A 19,507-nucleotide genomic window follows, 5' to 3' on the forward strand; every position below is an offset into this window, starting at 1 on the left:
TTCTTTCAGACCTGATTCATGGCTACAAAATATTACTTTCCTTTTCATTTTTTGGTTTTTGTCACAGATTAAAATGTGGCAATATATCTTGGGCTTTATGTCCCTGATATTTCTTTTTTTAAAAAAAAATTCACTTGAATGGAACTAAAACTCATATTATACAGTCATATTACAACTAAAGGATGAGTTCTGATGAATTTTGGCTACAGAAATGGATAGGAAAACCCCTGTTGACATTCCCTAGGGCAACATTGTACCTCAGACAAATAATAAGACTGTTTTTAATTATGACTTCCTGTAGCTGAATTTTTTTTGCTGACGGTCTGCTTCTGTCACATGTATTGTTGAGTTTCTTTTCTGCTGCAATAGTGACACTTAATCTGCTTTCATCTCTCTTGAGGACATAAACTTATGAAGACAGAAACCTAAAGGCAATCATTTCTTCTGAAAATCCTTGATGTTACCCTTAGAAGTAGGATAAAAAAAAGTCATAGAAAGCTCTGCACTAAAATACGTCAAAATTTACTCTTTGGAGACAAAGAAAAAGCTAGCACATGTACCAAAACCAAGAGCAAAATTTTAAAGGACTAGTAGCAAGATTAACCAAGTCTAAAAGCACCAAAAGATTTCTTTTATCTCAGATTATGACTTTGTCCACACTCAAAACTCCTACTTAAAATCTCTCTCCACACTTAAAATTCCAATAATTGATACCAAAACCTCTCTCATTCTTCATTTTTCATAGCCCAAATCTTAAATGTAAGGACTGATTGACAGCATGGACAAGTGGTACACAGAAGACTGCAAGCATGCTTGCACAGACATAGGTGGTGATGCTCTGGTTTATAGAGCGTACCATGTGAACTGGATTTTGCAGCACCCCAAGTTTAATTCGTATTCAAGTAAGACTATCTCACAAGCAAAGCTTGCAAATACAGCTGCATCACTGCTAAATACTCAACAATTTCAGCAGGAAAAGACCAGAAAATCCTATTCATAACGTGCATAATTTTAAGCTAAATTTATATTTCATATACTAGTTCCTTGGTTTTACATGCTGCCCATTTACAGGTCTCACATGAAAACCAACATCCCCAAACAATTTCAATAAAACATTAAAGCTACAGATAACTCAGGGAGAAGAGTTCGTGGATGGGTTAACACAGCATAACTAAATACTAGAAGTTCCCTTTGAACATTCCACAGGCTTTTTCTGGATGAAACGGAAAGGTCTCTTCCTTGCTTCCATTAAAGCACTCAAATACATTAATTTTTGAAGCACTATTTGAAGGGTTTTACTAGGAAAAGATGCAGTGACTGTAAATGAGGGCATTTTGGAAGAATTTCATTCGAGCACCTGCTGAGTCTCCTTTGCTGGGTCAGTCGCTTTCAGCAGCCTCACAGACAGGGACTGTCAAGTGCTTTACTCCTGTATTTAAAAAACAAGCAAATCCAGGCAGGATTTGTTTTGCACAGCAGCCTGGCACTATCTCTGCAGCAACATTTCTCCAAAGAGAAAAAAAAAATACAAACGACAGAGGTATTCCCTTTCAGCTGCCTTGGCTTTTGACTAAATTGCCACTGTTTCTTGCTGGCCCCCTTCCTCATTTCCAAGAAATGCAAGAGGTGGAAAACCAAAAAGGGAATATTTCAATTTGTTTTCCTATTTATAAGCAATTCCTGTACTGCAGGGAGATCCTGCTCACAGGCATCCTCACCCCAGCCCCTCTTTGAGTCCAATGCTCAGCCTCAGTCTGCAGAGCTGCCAGACCACATTTAAGGCAGCTGCTTCTGAAGCCTATGTGACAAACATCTGCCGTGAACAGTAACTTCCTATTAAGAACAAGAGCAACCCTCTATGGAGAGATTAAGAGTCTGATGGATCCTAGGCAACTGATACTCATAACCAGCTTAGAGAAACAAATCACACCCTACTCAGCCAATCCATTTCTCCTGGCACAGCCAGCAGTAAGCAACATTTAGAAGAAGCAACAGGAGAGGGAGTGAGAGGCATTTGACAGCAGAACAGAACCAGAAGTGACTTCCAATGCAGCAAGAATTTAAAGTCTACATGGAAAAAAAGGAATGATGAGATCACAAACCACAACACCCTTTGACAACTTTGTCTTTCCTCACATACCTGTAGACTTTGCTGGACATGCTCTAAGGCCCACCAACATTAATCTGGACATCGCCACTCAAACCACCAAGCTGCTGGTTCAGCACCTTTCAAGCATACACCAGAGCGAAAGCTACTCACGTTTCTGTATATTCAGAGAGAGCTGGTGTTACTGGTGGCCACAATAAGGATAACCAACCCTAATGATGCCAGCATTGACACGAGACTAGAGACATATGCAGGATCTGTAGCAGAGTTTTACAAGAGATGCTCACAAGGCCCTGTGAAGAAAATTTTGGTTGAGAGGCAGGGACTGGGCAAAAGGAATGCAAAACATAGTAATTTTCTATTTCCAGGATCACTATGATTGCCGAAGTGGAAGGAAACAAAGAAAATAAGATTGTCCATTCCTTACTTAGACAGTACTCTACAGCCAGGCATCTTAGAAGGGGAAGTAATTGCCACCTGCATTTAATAATGTGAGGGGAAAGAGAAAACAAACAAACAAAGAACACTAAGTAGGTAGTTCATACTAAGCTCATTACAGATAGTTTCCAATTCTGCAAAGAGAAATGTAAGAAATGGTGACACTACCACTCTTTTTGCCCCTTACTCTGCCTGACTAAAGCGAAGCTGGCAGAGGAGTGTTATACCCTGCCTCTGTCTCTGTGCAAAATCCAGTGGTGTCAGCTCCGTTGCCAAGGAAGGTGAGGTTCCGGTGAAACTGCCAGATACAATACTGAGATACTTTCTGCTCTACCAGCCTTGCAGATTTTGAAGAAAGGTAGCAAATAGCTGGAGGCAGCAACTTCTAAAATTTCCTCTGACATTTCTATTACACTATCAGACTCAGCTTTTGACTACGCACAAGACGGCAGCTGCTTACTCAAAAGCTTCCTGAGGAAGCCTAGTAACACAAAGACTACTGCTCCACAGCTTGTATCTGCTGCCATTCTCAAAGCAGGTATGGCTGCCTGAACCCCTTGAGAATAAAAGGAGAAAAGAATATGAAAGAAGTTTTTGACTCCTCTCTAGTGAGTATGACGTGCCTGGATACCAGAGGGCAAAGTAGTGTTTGGAAGACACAGTTCAAGTCTCTCTTAGTTGCCAGAGTCTGGGGAGATGTGAATGTTGGGCTTGGATTTATCATGCAGAAACAAGTAGATTCTGGGCTCCATCCAATCCTCCATCACTGAAACCAGCCAGAGGCTAGAAGTGCAGCAATGTAAGTTCTTGATGTGCTGGAGGCAGTACATAGGGAAGGGTTTTGTAGAAAATAGAGTGACTTCAAAAAAGAAGAGATAAACAGAAATAGCAGCAATTATAGGACTATCACAAAAAGCACCTGAATTCAACTCAGCTATCATTTTCTGCTCCTACCATCAATAACTTAAAGTCCTATCACACAAACATTAGGAAGCTGTAGTGTCACCCTGTCATCACCTCTTTGAAATGTTATGAAAGAGACACCTTGAGTCTTTAAATAATATTCAATTTTTCAGCAGTGACTGAAGTGCAAAATTATTCTTGGGGATGAACAACTGTCTGAATGGTCCTTCAGGCTTAGGAATGGACACCTGCCAGTGATTAATCTCTGAAAAATCTCTATGATCATTAGTAATACCAGAAGAGGAAAACCAAAACTAGTGTTGTGCTGTATTTCTTTATATTGGGTACACAAGGCATTTTTCTACTGATGCCAACAGATACTGGATCAAGCTCCAGAAGGGGAGAGATGGATTTTGCACACACCTGGTGCTGGACTAACCCCTCAGAAACCTTCCAAGTGCCCGACTGAGATTTCAAGGAAGATATCTAAAGCTATTCAAAAATGGCACACTACGCCCTTGGCATTTTTGTTTAGTTTCCAGTGTTTGTTCCCTTGAAGTAACCTCTGGCCTGTCTGCTATGTTTCCACAACAATAGATGCGACATTCACATTCTTCCAGATCCCTCTGGGGCAGGGCTGTCAGAAACTGTGCACCTCCAGGTAGGAGATGGAAGTCCTGAGCTAACAAAGCATTTAAACACACCCTTAACTACTTTTAAGGACATAAGTAGTCCAACTATAGCTCCAACTGGCCATCCCCCTTCGCTTCTAGATAACCTTTTAATGTTCCAAAACTGATTGTGCTGTGTTCAGAGGTATGGGATCTGATCCAGAAAAAGCACGTGTACTGAAATTATATTTGGCTCTCAAATTCTGGGAAAATCTTCAGAAGAGAGAACAGAAAAATGAGAGGGAAGGGAGAGAATATCCAAGGGTTTGGGGCAGCTAGAGGCTCTGCACTCAGGTACAGTTTATTCTGGCCAGGCTGCTCACTAATGTTAATCTCCAGTGGTTTGTGTTCACAATGCAAGTAATTTGGCTATCTGCGCTGGATGAAAAGACGGCAACCTGTCAATGGCAGAGCAGCTGCAGAGTCCAAGTGGACAGATGGTGAGGACCCAGCCCGATTCTTTCCCCCCCATATTTCCCTCCTATCATTTTCTTTCCTTCCCCCTCCCATTCCATTTTTTGTGGCAGGAAGGAGAGCTACTTGGACCTAAATGTGCTTGAAGAGCAAATTAAATTCATCTTCTAATTACTTCCTGAGTCTCTGTACTAGCAATCTCACCCTACATCTTCATCCCAGACAGATGGCAACTGCTGCTGCACAGCTGGTCTGGCACCAGCAAAACCAGCAGATGAATGGCAGGCAGGTGTGATGCTGGTTTGGCTCACCAGCTGCAAAGAAATCAAGGAAGGAACACAGCCTATTGGCTTAGGAGAACATGATCTGGAAGCTGTTCCTGCAGGACAGCTGGCAGTTTAACCGCAGAAAAATCTAAAATATACTTGTCCTTAAGACTTAGATCATGCCAGTTGACGCAGGGCATTTAACAGAGGACTGAAGGAGGCTGTAGCATCCTCACTGGTGCTGGCTCTTGGTATCTTCTCACTCCGAGCAATTCTTACCAGACTTCTGATTTTTTTATTAACTTGTAATATGTACACACATATATATGTGTGCGCATGTACATATATATATATATGAATTTTAAGTGTCTGTTTCCATGTGTACACTTATGTAAAGTCTAACACAGTGATTCTGCTAATAAATTGCTTAAGTACAATCATGATCAAATAACTGCAACAGCAGCAATATCACTAAGAATCTCACTTTGGTCATTCTGCAGCCAGAATATGCTGTCACTTTATCAACCACCATGACACTGCTTTGTCCCAACCTGACACTGTTGTGAGAATACAAACATGAAAGCCCCAAGACTACCTTAAGGGCTAAGCTGATATCAACTGAACTGAAAAGAAACACCCTTACTACAGAAAGAAGAAGCAAAAAGGGAACACTGAATCATCAAAAAAAAAGAAAAATGTAGAACTTTTCCACTCTCCTCAACTTGGTAAAAGCAATAAGCTATCCTGCAGTACTCAAATGGTTCCCAACTTGGCTACACAACTTTAGAATTTTTGAAATAAGACCCTTTTTCATCTAGATAGTGGTGTCTTTTTCTTCCCCATTTTAATTTGCTAGGTTGTTCGGCTCTCTTTCATTATCACATCTTTATTCCTACCAAAATTTCCATGACTGTTGAGATTTTCACACATGAACAGATGGATGAGTTTGTTTCCAGCAAAGGAAGAGTTATGGCCTGCTGAGAGACCACAGGCAGCCTGCTACCTGCATGGTGCTCTGTGAGTTTTAGGAGCATGACCAAGGCAAATTGACAAAAAAAAATCCACTCACAAATCTCATAAACGAAAGCCCCAAGCGTTAGCCTCTCACCAGGCAGAGGAGAGGAAAAGAGCTGCTAGAAAAACAATACTGGGCAATTCAAAGGTGAACATTTTGTAAACTAACATATTATCCAGGCTCACAGGAACACTCCAGTTCTGCCAAAACACGATTGCTGTGCTAGTGTTAAATGGATTTATTTAACCCAGTCTAAGTGTCTGCTTCAATACTGTCATACTGTGCAAACAGATCTCTGTGTAGATGCAAGTGGGGGTGTTAAAGCACTCACTAGATCAGGGATCTCTCCTGCCTGGGGCAGAGGAGAAGCAGCCACCCCAGCGCTATGACAGCCATTCTCATTTAAGCATCTTCCACTCTTACTTTAACCTGAGCTTTCTAATTTTGCCTGAAGTGGGTTAGGGAGTGCTCACACAGTCTATCCTGCTAAGCAGACACATGCAAGACTAACTGCTGGCAGAGAGGCAGGGGAAGTACCAAACAGCTGGGGAAAAGGGGGCCTCTCCATATTTTAACTGGAAATAGCAATTTGCCAAGTGGAGGCAGTGCAGCACCTCTGCTGTGCTTTATCCAAGTCATCTAGCAAAAGCCTCAACGCAATTTTCCATTGGTGCAGAGGAAAACACACCTACAAACTTTAACACTATTTCTACAATCCTTTTGTAAGCAGGTAACAACCCTTTGCAAGCAGGAGGAGCCATTTAAAACCTGAACTAAACTGCTTCTTCAACAAAAGATGATATAGTTGGAGAATTCTCAAGTTTCCATGAAAACAGGGGAAACACTGGAGGTCAAGTGACACAAATAGCTGAAGGGCAACACAATTTAGATTTCAGATCCAGCAGCATAATCCATCCAGAAGATCTTCATACACAGGAAGCCAAACTTTGGAAAATCTTATGAAATTACAACAGTGTAAGTTATATGATAAGCAAAGAGAAGGAAGAATTTCAATCTCAAGACAGACCGTGGAGCTTGTTGAATCTGTGCTGGTGGACATTACTGGTTGGTAAGTGCTTTGATGATGAATTTCCCTGGAGTCTTATTTGTCACTGTTCTGCATTATACAGAGATACAAAAGCATTTATAATTAAGGGAGAGCAAGCAGCTTTTGCCAGGGCCACAGAATTTACATTAGAGCATCAGTTATACCACTTACGCAACAAAAAACGAAAAGGAAAAAAACCACAAAATTGTGAATCAGAAGAGATGGACAGTGTTGGTAGTACTTACCTTCCCCAAGTAAGAAACAGGCACGTACACCAGGGAAGAACCACAAGCTGAGACACGTGGCCAGGTGGGTGACTCTGAACCTGTCCTCAGCCAGCATCTCTAACCTTCACCAAATACTATCGCTCAATCTCTGCTGAATTTGTGGTGAGGGAGCATTGCTTCTCCACTTGTTCACAGCAGGCCAGAGAACAATGCTGGAAAGCTGCCAAGGGTTCAGATACAAAGAGAATGAAGACAGGGAAACCCCAAGAATGAAACACCAGACAGATAAGCCTAAGCATAATTTCTTAAATATTTTATTCGGAGAAAACTCTCGCTGAGCTTCAAGGGCAATCACACCTCAGTAAAAACTACAAGTCAGACAAATTTTCCTCTAAGCTTTATTGAGCAGGCTCCATATACAAAGCAGCATAAAAGCAGTTGTATTTAAGGATATTGAATTATTATTTGTTGTTTTTTTCTACATAATTCTCAAACTATGGAGCCTCAGTCACAGGCTCAAAGATCAAAATCTCTCTGAGGCAGGTGCTGTGGGAAGACAGCATAAAAAAAATATAATTAGGCGTCAGCAATAGCAGAAGCATATGTTCTCTCAGGATACATTCTACACACAATCATTCAAGGGTAACTAAAGAGTAGCAAAAGTATTTCCACATAATCTTTTAGCAGCAAGCCAGACAACTCAAATAATTCTTCCCTATTTCCCTTCATTTTCAAACAATGAGGGAGCAAAAGGCTTTTACAAGATGTCACAACAGGCTGGTGGACTCCGTTAGTTTCACACAGAGTTAGTACCTGAATCTGAATATTGGAGACCTCACTGAAACAACTACAACGCAGCAGTCCCCAAGGAAAGATGGTCTAGGTTGTCGCTGCTCCAATCCCCAAGCAGAGACAACACAGCTTTTTCTACTCCTCAGTGCTCTATTTAAAGGTAATAAAAAACTTACTTCCCTGCCTCAAATTTAATTCTGAAGCCTCAGAAGAAGCTGAAAGCCTACTATTAATATAATGGGACTGCTGTAAAAGCCTTGTTTTTTTCTTCCATTTGTTTGCTTTATAAACACACCAGGAATGTTTTGGTTTTGTTGAAATATTTGTGGGATGGTGTTTGGTAGCTCTCATCCGTTAATGAAAGGGCAAGACAAGAAAGATACTCTAAGAAGTTAGTTCCTGATATGACAGTGATGCTCAGGGAAGTGAAAAATTACACAAACAAAAATAACCCTCAAAAGTGAAAACCAAAATCAAAGACAAGGGAACATTCCCTTCCCCACAGCCCACCCTCCCCCCAAGTGCATTTTATTAATCGATGGAGAGGTCTGCAGGAAGGCCTTCAAGAACTGAAATACTCTGCTGCTTTTCTAAGGTTATGAGATTTGGCCACAAGACTACAGGTTCTGCTAAAGAAAAATGCAGGAGCCCCTCTTGCATCACCTGAATTACTGTGCTCATGGAGATGACTTACAGGATGCACTGGACCGGACTTTGTATTATTAAAAACAGGATTAACAGAAATAAAGGAGGGTGTAAGACCATTTGGTTTCCTTTTGCAGTAATTTTAACACCTTGAAAATTTGGGTCAATCCCCTCTTGTACATATTTTACCAAATTTGACTTCCACCTTGGGAAAAAGCTGAGAAAAAGGAGGCAGACAGAGGCTACAAGAGAACACTGAATAGCCTGGAAAATGAGAGATTAACACAGATGCCTTTGTGTTAACAGAAAACATACAATGAAATGCGACAGCAGAGAGCACTGCCAGGGAGCCACGAGAGCACAGCAAATAAGACACTGCAGCAGTCAGCCGGCAAATGCACTAAATATGTGGATTTTCGATTCAGGAAAAAGCTCTGCTTGTTTCATTTGAATAGAAATGTCTTCTGTGGAACCAGAAGACTCTCCAGGTTTGGTTTCCCCTGTAAGAAGGTGGCTGTACCCCAAGAAGGCGTTAGCCAGACTGGTTCTTTAAAATAAACAGCTGGACCACCGCCCTAAGGGCCAAATACAAAGGGATTTTGGTAGCTGAACAAGAATTAATTGAAATGAAGACCAGACTTCTGCTCTCCGACAAGGGTGGTGGCTTGAGTGGGTGAGTTTTAAACTGTTTTAGCTTCAGGGTGACTTCAAATGGCCCAGGTTTCCCTGGGAGGGAGGAGAGAAAACTGGAAGGTCATTTGCCTTCTGTCATCGTTCCCTGCTGCCACTATCCCCATTGTCCAACCCTGCACTAAAGAGTGCTGTGCCAAATGTCTTATCTTCTACTCAGATACCAGCAAGCTGCACTGTATTTCATTCAGGTGTGCTGAGGTACTGCAAGGCTAGTAAATCTGCATTCTTCCCTGAAGTTAGTCCAAGCGTAGAGAGGCTACAGTAAATACTTCCCTTGTGTTTCTTCAAGTTTGCAATATTTTATCTTCCGCTTAGAAGAAACTAAAAGCCCCCAACACCACCTACTATTCTAATTTACCCAGTCTTATCTTCTAGGCTGTTGTACAGCTCTAATCAACAAAATCAGCAACTGATAAACGTAACTCCAGAAAGTAATAGGATTACAATACTAATTTACAGTTCTTAAATGCAAGAAACTGAAAAGTAATCAGAGGAGGTGGGGAAGAGGGTGGGACGGGAAATAGGACAGCACACAAGACTTGGCTGACAGTGTTGCAGGCATCAGCTACAGCATGAGATAGCACTGTTCACATGGAAAAGCTCCAAGGAAGAAGGCACACAGTGCTGCTTATAGACATGATTCATACAAAAAAACTCAATGCAAAATTATGCAATACCTTTAGCTACTCTAAATGCATGGGCATTACTTGACTTCTCTGCACTCATTCACATAAACACTGCACTTAGGTTTCTTACTGAAGTGCTCTCCCAGAATGTGCCCAACTCCTAACACGACAATGAAAGTCCCAGTTCATCACACCTTGCTCACTCAGTAGCTACAAAGTAAGCCAAGAAGCATCAGCACTGGACTTGCCATTCCTAGATACCTCTTGCCATCTCCTAAAGTGCCACAATCCATTTGGCTTCCTCTCAGTAAGCAAAAAAAAATAATAAATTAAGCACTAAATGGAATGTTGATCACTGAGAGGAACCCACATGACTAGCATGCTAAAGGTTTTGTACTTGGTTTCCAAGGTAGGAAGATAGGGACTTTGTTGTAGAGTCAGCAAAACAACCAGGTGTTTTTAAAACATAAACAAAGTGAGTCTTTCTTAAATGACTTCAAACATCCTCCGTGACTTTGGACACCCTGATCAAGGGCACCATCTTTCAGCTTTATTCCAGCATACCACACTGTGCTCCTCAGGTCAGGACTGTTTACCAGTTCCACTAAATCCACTGTTATTTCCTGTTCTTCCTCCAATCTATCAGCTTAATACATCTGCTCTACTATTGTCTCACTTGTAAAGGCAGGCAGGAGACTGTGCGACACAGTAGGTACAGGAGGTTTGTCGTTTGTTTATTTATTTATTTTTTTTAAAAAAAGGCAGAGGAGGAGGGCCTAAGCAAATAGCTTTTATTTGCTTATATTTGTGATTTCTGGATGTCTGCATGGAGCTGCTGGGACTAGCCAAAGCAGTAGCAATGGTTGCCTAAGCTCTACATGTCCCTCCAGTAGCTGTGGCTGTCCCAAACCACAACATGCCTCTGGACTTCAGATGGGATCATACTATGGTAAAGAGTTGGGTCATACTCAAATATCAAACCACCGGGGATCCTGCCCCATGTAAATATTGCTCAGTAAGAATTGTGGATGAGAAGTCATTCTGAATTTTTCAGGGCTCTGCCAGATATACCTCACCAGGCTTTGGAAAGTTAGGGTTGAAAGACTTATGAATCCCAATAGATGTGTCAGCTGTTTCATTGGTCTTTGTGAGTACATAACATTCCTTGCATTCCCTATTGAGATCATGAAGCAACGAGCTTTAGAGGCTATGACCTAGCAGTGTAAAGCTGCATCCATCCTTCCTAGCACCTGCTGGTGATAGGATCACCACACAGATGCTGCCTGGAGTCTGTCTGGACATGCCTTCTCCTGGATCAGAAGAATGTCAAGCCCCATATGCTTCTTCCACCAGCTGCGCCAATACAAGAAAGGCATCATCTAGCTACTCGGTATATCTTTCCAGGACTCCAATTCCATGCAATGCCTCATACAAGTTTACATGGGGCCTTAAGGACAATACACTGCAAAATGTACAGAGCAGTGGCTTCTGTTTTATGAGCAGCCAGTTAGCCTTCATCCTTAGTCTGTTAAATATCATGCATCTGCATGTTTATCTATATGTCTGCATACGTATAAATGGCCGTATAGAAAACTAAAGGAAAAACAAGTTAACTGCCCTCTGACACACTTCACACTGCCTCTGAACCTCTGCTGCCTACAAAAATCAGGCTGTAGTCTTCAAAGGGCACAGAGTGCTCCACATATAGTAGTTTGCACTCAGCAATGCACGAATTAGTAATTTCAATGTGCTTTTATCATTCTTGTTGCCATCACAGGTTTTAAGACCTGCAAGGGACCTCTCTAGTTTGACCATTTGTGGGGGAAGCAGATAGGTAATGTGATAATAAAATATATTCATTTTTAGTAGTGGTTTTCTTCTGCTGTTATTTAACACTGAATAGAGAAGCTGTTGAAAGAAGCAAGCAAACAAGACAGACAATAGGAGGGGCACATTTTGCCTAAGCATTCATTAGTCCATTTGCTTGAATGAGAAGAAAAGCAAAGCAAAGCAGAGAGGAAAGACCTGACATTTTCGCCCAAGCACGGGAATGAAAGGTGGGCTTTATAAACTTAAATTTCTTGCAGCTTCCAACAAGCATAATGCTTGTTTTTGCAATAGTGGTACTCAGTTTTAAACTGCTTTCCCTAAGCTGAAGATTTACTTGCTAGGATATCTAAATGCTGCTAAAGTGGCAGCTGAGAGTGTAGAGAAGTCTGAGTACAGATCAGTAAGAAGGAATCTCCCTCGTTTAGTTATAAAAGGAAAAGAACTTAAGGGCAGGAACTGCACTTCGGTTTGTGTTTGTACTCTGCCTAACACAAGGTGGTCTTAATTCCTCAGCCCAAGGGTTCAAAGGCAGAAAAAATAATAATCAAATCACCAAGAGGGATAAGTAGGGGACTGGAACTATATGTTGAATAAGCTGGTCTAAGGCCACCAGAATTAGCATCTACAGGACTTGCCATATGCTGGAAAATAAATATGAGGGCCAGGATTAAAATGTGAATGATCAAGAAACTTTCACGTGAATTCAAGAAAGACCTCGATGTATTTATTGAGGGGAAGATAATAGCTCTGCAATTCAGTTGCATGTCTCATTAAACATTGTTAAAAAACTCCATGAAAGTGAAATGAAGTTCATTGAATTTAAATCAGCTAATAAATATTCTTTTAGATACTCTTTTCCCAGCAAAAGAGCAAAAAGGGATGATGACAGTAGTGTATTATCAATATTAAAAATGTGACCCTAAAAAAAAGCAAAAGAAAGAGGAATTCACTATATATGAGTGTGCTAAACATAAACCTTGCATCGTATTCCTTGCTAGGACCATTCATGAAATTAGATCTTTTGGTAAACTTTAAGAAATACTTGCTGACTGTAAAAAGTATAAACAGTGCTGTAGACAGGAAAAAGATTATCTTCAAACCTCCATTAGTATTTTCTCTCCTGTCTGTATAACCACAGACAATTCTGGTAGTCATATACACACATACTTACGCCTGAGTATCCCCAGGAAATTGTTCAATAATGATAAATGAACACAAGTCATGCAGAGTAAAATGGAAAATCAATTCACGCTGGAATTATACATTATAGAATTAATTTGGTAAGCATGCTGTAATGCCAAATTTGATCTATGCATGCAAATCTCACAAGTTTGTGCCAACATCTGGCTTCTTATCCGAACTTTCCAAGCTGTTTCGCAGTTATACGAAACTAGCTTGGATATTTTATGAGAACGAGCTCTCTCTCAAATTTTCCAATACTTCCTATCTTCAAGCATGCCAGAATACCACAAGAATGTCTTTTTTTCCTGGCAGTTTGATTTGGACTGATTCAGACCTCACTGATAGGATATACTACAGGATAATTTATACCAGGAACGGTGGTTTTTTTAGAAGCAAAAGTTTTGCTATGCTAAGCCAACCCAATCATCTGTTTAGTCTGATAACATGATGACAGCGGCCTTTGCCTAGTCCTCCAGAGCAAAAATTAAAATAAATTGTAACCCTCTCCCCACCCCCAGAAAAACATCTCCCCCCCACCACAAAGCAAGCAAAACAAACAAGCAAAACCATGATCACAAAGTCATAGTACCCACCAATGGAGCAGTCAGGAGTGAATCAAGATTCTCTGCATGCAATTATTAGCATGTACCCTAAAAAGTAATTGATACTATAAACCCAAGTCACATCTGTAAACTAATGCAGACAACAGTGGGTGTTCCTCTTACAAGGACAACTGAATGTGAAATTAATTTACTCAGTGGAACCAATGAAAATCACCAGTTCAATCATTGTATTTCTCTCTATCTAGATACATTTAGTTAATCAAAAGAGAACAAGTGGCCTAAGGAGAGAGCCCTGAAAGAATTTTTTACAGTAAGAAAAATTAATATAGTAGTGAAAAGGAAACCAGCAGTATTGGCTTATGGAGGGATTGGATAAACACATCCAAGCTGGGTTAAACTTTCTGGACAATGCTTAACTTCCCTCAGCTTTTTTACTTCCTTTGCAATCAAGACAACAAAATTTCATAGTTTCTTTTCTCCTGACTTTCCACTTCAAGTGCAGGAAGTAAAATCTTGGTACAAAATCACCAGATGAGGAAATTTTGGGACTCAAGTTACACTTAATTAGAAGAGAGTCATCCTTAAACCAGCATTGTAAATGTCAATATTTTCCCTGCCTGCCCTCCAATAAGCCATTCATGCTGAAGACAAACTGTCTCCAGTTTTTAAAGCAGCCACTGTGAATCACAATAAAAATACTCCTCCCTATCTAGTAACAACATACCATCTTGTAACACTTATAACTCCACCTGTTCTGAAGCAAAAGCATGTCTAATTTATATAAACTCTGCTTTATTCCGGGATACAACAAGAAATCCAGTGAAGGGGAGATTATTAAGACATCAAACCACCTGTGAGAGCTACATTGTTGTACTACCATTCATTACACTATTAAGTGGTCTCTAATAAGACTTTTTATGAACTGACCCACTTCATATCTGAAGAGAGGAACAGAACAATATCCCTAGTATACAGTAACATCATAAAACTACTTAAGCTCAAAACCGCAACTTCTTTATATTCCTAGACTGCATTCTAAAAAATACCTTAATCCCAAAGAAACTGATTAAATCCTAACATAAGCAAACATGAGATCTTGGGCTAAAGAACTGCTAGAGTTGATCTGAAGTAGCAGTCTCTCCCCCCACTGCGGTGCATTTTGGATCACAGCCTTCAGCCCTTCTGATCTGTTTGTGCATCGCCTACAAATTCAGCTGCACACACAACCCTTTGAAGTCACTCTGCTCGTTTCAGTAAGTACACAATGTTGTGTCTAATTACAGGACTCAGCAAAGGAAGAGGCAACTACTGTCCAAGAATATCCATTTATTTTTTGCTGATAATGGCTGAAGCTTTAAGCAGAAGAACATCTCCAACATGTTGCTTTCTAGCTTTTCCTCAAGAGAAGAATTCAACATGTATCCAAGAACACAAACTAACAGAGTCAATGTAAACTGAGCAATATTTCTAGTCCAGCCCCCTGTGCTCACCTCAGGAAAGTATCTTCCACCACATCCCTCCTTCCATCCTCCCTCGATGCATGACCAGAGAGGCATATGGCATTCTATAGTATTTATTTTACAGAATAATAGTGTGCATTTTAGCTGCCAGCAAGGTAAGTGTTCATATTTTCCTGGATTATAGGTTCCTATGAGCTAAAGATGGAATAAAATCTATTAATTCCTCCAGTCTATCTCCCCCCTACCAGCATGTAATCCAGGCTAGCAGAGAATGACTTTGTCCCTTCCAGAGGCAAGTTGAGAAATTGACTCCACGCAGAGGAGCTCACTTGATAAAGAACCCTTTTTTTCCCGAAAACCTCCATCCTGATCCCCAGGCACAATTCAGCCAGGGGAGCTGCCAGCCCTGCAGGACATTTTCCAGAGTGCTATCTGAACTTTAAAAAACCCCAACCAACAACACTACCAGCATTTTTCATGGAAGATTATTTAGCCTTATTCCATCAAGCAGCTTTTCTTGATGTTCCAGTTACCCGATCTTTGAAAGCCCAGGAAGCCTGCTTGCACCTTCTTGCAAAGGCTAAGTGACGATCCCTTGAGTACCCACAGCTGAAATGGTTGACATCTTTGCTTCTTAGATCATCTGTCTCTATAAACATTTTTAATCATTCTTGATAAATCAGTCCCTTTGCTTTCATAATCAGCTCTTTCCCTTCCCTCTCAAACTTACAAAGGGCAGGTGTCCTACATTTAACCCAAGGAGCCAGGTGCATCCACACTGCACACATAAAACCTGTTATTCTTCCACTCATAACTGTGATATCACAGACAACTGAACTGCCTTGTATTACTACTCACTGCTCACTGCAGGAGATGTGCCTAACTACAGACCCTTGATTTGTTTCAGCCCTGTAACACTGTGTGCACTCTTTCACACCTAATACACACGTTAACCTATCATTCATTTTATTTTCCTGTTTCCATCCTTCAGTCTCCTTAGATTGTTCTGCATCGTCAGTTTGCCTGCAGAGAAAAGAGTTCATTTCCAATAACTGCAGACACCCAAGTTTTACACATGAAAAGGTAAAACGCACTGAGCTCTTCGGATGCCTTTCATGTTCTTTCCTCAGTTGTCATCATCCAGGCTTATACATCATGCCGCCAGTAAGCATGAATACATTTTATTCTTCTACAGGAGACGCATCATCAAGTTTCCTCAAAAGAGCTGCTGCTTTGTCTACTCATACAAGCTGCATAAAGGGCACCTCTGTGGTGATACCCAATATCTTTCAGATCACAACTGCACCCTGAACCACTCAACAGCCTCCCAAGCAGGTTGAATTTCAGCTTGAGCAACACAAAGGAGTATATTGTGGCTAGCTGATGAGGGAAGGGATTTGAGGTTTACAATTCCTGAGTTTTCCAGCAGTCACAGGGTAATGTGACAGAAAGTAAACATCTTTCTAGTGAAAATAGCTATGAACAAAATTGATGTCCCCTTCCCCGCCCCCCCATCTTTGTTTCTTGTAATGATTCTGGATCTGAAACAATCTTCAACTCAATTGTCCAAGGAAGGGAATGTCTGGCATCGTTATGTGGCATTTTCAGAGTTAGATGTCAGGTTTCGTTTAGCATTCTGAACCTGTCCTACAGTTTGGCTTGCCTGGAAATTTTAAATGCAAATGTATTTGCAGGGTGGCATGAGAGAACAATATCAGAATTTCACCTCACACCACAGCTCCTCGCTCAGCTCCATCTGACTCCCTTTTCCTCCCTCCTACATACACAGATTTTGCAGCTACTGAAAAAAAAAAAAAAAGCTTAAACAAGAAAATCTTTCCCTATTATTTTTTTCCTACTGAGAGACTTTCCCTGGCCCTTCTGCTTAAACAGACCTAAACCATAATTTAAATAATACTTCAAAAATTGCCTGCAACTCCAACTTGAGATGTACACCAGGCAAGCAATTTCTTTAATAACAGAGAATAACAACACTTAATTCAAATCATGCTCATACAATATTTTCCATCTTCCAAAGTTTTCATTGACCTTAATATGAAGGCATTTATCTAGCAGTAATGTTGAAACAGTTCAAAAACTGTTTTCTTTCTAGTGCAAGGATGCTCGATGTTCTTGCCCATGCATGGGACCAACCACCTGTGTAAATCTAGGCATAACCTGAACACAGTCCAGCAGTTTGTGCTGCGCTATATGAAACTAGAATACATTCTACAAATTATAGCACCGCTATAGTGCAGCAAAAAGCTCTGGTTTTCCCTTTAACAAACAGCTTTTTGGTTTGCATTTGTGGTTTATTATCAAACACACATGCAAGAGTGATACTTTAAAGGAAAATAAAGTAGGCCAGAAGGTCAGCAGATACGAATGGTCATAGCCTGTAGCTCTGTACCAATCTACCTTGCTGCAGTGAACATCCATTACAATATTTAACTCTGTTGTTGAAACAGGAAATGCTAGTTTTGGCCATTATCTATTATTTTTGTTCAAAGATTTAGTGTCACTTACAGTTCTATTACCAATCTTGCATTTTATCATGTGTATTTATGGAGCTGTTCATTAATCCCACTGGCTTTTACATGAAAAAAAAAAAGTAATTTTACTGGCTTTTTTCATTGTGGCTACATTTTACAACTATAATTCTACCTGCCACAAAAATTAAAGGAAATGCTCCTAGAATGGAAATGAGGGGAGGTATGACTGTAACCCAAGCATCAGATTTTTTGAAGTGCTCACGGCTTTAGGTGTTGAAGACTCAGAAATTGGCTTACGCAAATATATAAGGTTCCCCAGAGACCTCTGGATACAAAAGTTTGAGAACAGAAAGGAAAGACCTGAAATTCTAACAATTTACTCCAGAGCCTAAAGACAAGCCTAGGAGAGTTCAAAATCTGGCTGTGTCTTGGGTGATGAGTACTTTTGGAAATTCCTCTTAGTAGTGCACACTGTCTGCTTTGCGGTGTCTTTGCAGTGTCCCTGTCAATACATGTTTCATAGTAGAACATATACTAATAGTCTACCTAGAGAAATCAGCGTTATACGCAGTTATCAATGAACTTCCAGAACTAAGTTTTAGATATGCTACGGCTACAGGAGAAGTTATGAAGAAAGAAGAGTTTTGCTAGGCAGCACCACAGCTCTACATCCAACTATGCACTTGATGGAAAGTGTCTCCAGTTACTGAACTATTTCTTTTACTCAAACTGTCAAAAGCTGCCTAATCATCACCTAATATTCGTCTTTTTCATAAAAGCTAATAGGTGTGTGAGGTGGAGGAAATGAAAAGCATTTATTTTAAATGAAGCAGCAAATATCAGCTTTAGATCTATCCTTCCATTATTAATCAACATGCTGGTAAGCACAAAACCCGATTGTTTCCTGCAATGTAAAATGAAATGCTTAAAAGTACGCTGGCTGGAAATGATGAACATTAGAGAAGCTAAATCATTTCCTCAACCCTTTTTCTAAGCCTGTCTCTCTTGGTGCTTCTACAATATTAAAAGAGTGGCACACATCCAATTTTTAGTGTATTCTTGAAGAAAAGGAAGACACTGGACCTCTACCAGTGATCAACTATAAGATGCCAAAATTAACCGTGACTGCACACATGTAAAAATTGAAACACACAAGCATCTGTATACCGTATAGGCTTTATAGAAATGTATAATCTGCAAAAGCTATCGGAGATTATACACTCCAGGGTGGGAACATGCAATATCATTCTGCACCCCCCCCCAATGTTACTCATGCATATAGATCTTACTTGCGTGAATAAGGCTTAGAGCAGTCAGCCCACAGGAACCACATTTAGAGTCAAGTCCAGTTACCTGAGAGAGCTATTTCAGACTGGAAGGAAAGGGAGACGAGCGTCTGCACAAATATTAATTTAACATTAACTTAGCGTGCAAAACCTGCGAGCCCGAGGTCCAGAATTAGCAGAAACCATCCAAACGGCCACGAGGGCTGCATTTTATCGCACTTCAGAGGAATAAACAAAGCCGGGAGCCCCCTCAGACGCTGGCGCCTGCTCCTCTGCAGGCTTCCCCATCTCACGGGAAGCCCTGACCTCCCACCGCCACGGGTGGCGAGCCGCTCCCCGAGCTGCCAGGGGCCAAGCGAGTCCCGTGTCCGCCCGGGAGAACGGGAACAGCCCCGCTTTCCATTCCCTAGTTCTCCGCGGCGAGCCCCGCTCCCCCCGCCCCGCGCGGTCCCCGGGGGATGCGCGGTCCCCGCCGCCTCCCCGCACTCACCGTGCGCGGCCGGGGGAAGGATCCCGGCCCCGGGGCGGGGGAACGGGGGGCGGTGCGGGTGGTTTGGGGTCCGGCGGGGCCGGTGCCACCGGGCGAGGCAGCAGCGCGATGCACAATGCGCGGCGCGGCGGGGCGGGGCGGAGAGGGACGGGGCGGGCAGCGGCGGGAGGGAGCCAAAGGGAAAATAAAACCTAAAAAAACCTCTAAATCCACCCTGAACGGGGAGCCACCAGCTCTCCTCCCCGCTGCTGCTCCGCCTCTCTGAGCCCAGTCCGGGTCTGCAGCCCCCTCTCCTCACAGGGATGGATGGATGGAGGGATGGATGGATGGATGGATGGACGGACGGACGGACAGACGGA

The 19,507-nt window shown here is 41.5% G+C and overlaps 1 protein-coding gene across 3 annotated transcripts in view; it reads right to left on the reverse strand.

The window, feature by feature from the left end:
* The window catches only part of PRR5 (proline rich 5), a 90,388-nt gene extending 71,174 nt beyond the window's left edge, over positions 1-19,214 (reverse strand). Inside the window, exons 1-2 of one of the 3 annotated variants that reach the window (XM_069864688.1) lie at positions 19,149-19,214; positions 18,662-18,744 (exon numbers count right to left, since the gene is read on the reverse strand). The gene's annotated coding sequence lies outside the window, so the exon portion shown is untranslated. The remainder of the gene's footprint in view (positions 1-18,661; positions 18,745-19,148) is intronic. The other 2 variants (XM_069864661.1, XM_069864678.1) reach the window with 2 other exon arrangements.
* Between the last annotated feature and the right edge of the window lie 293 nt (positions 19,215-19,507).

This window comes from Phaenicophaeus curvirostris, chromosome 1 (assembly GCF_032191515.1).
Source record: "Phaenicophaeus curvirostris isolate KB17595 chromosome 1, BPBGC_Pcur_1.0, whole genome shotgun sequence".
Taxonomy (NCBI): Eukaryota; Metazoa; Chordata; class Aves; order Cuculiformes; family Cuculidae; genus Phaenicophaeus; species Phaenicophaeus curvirostris.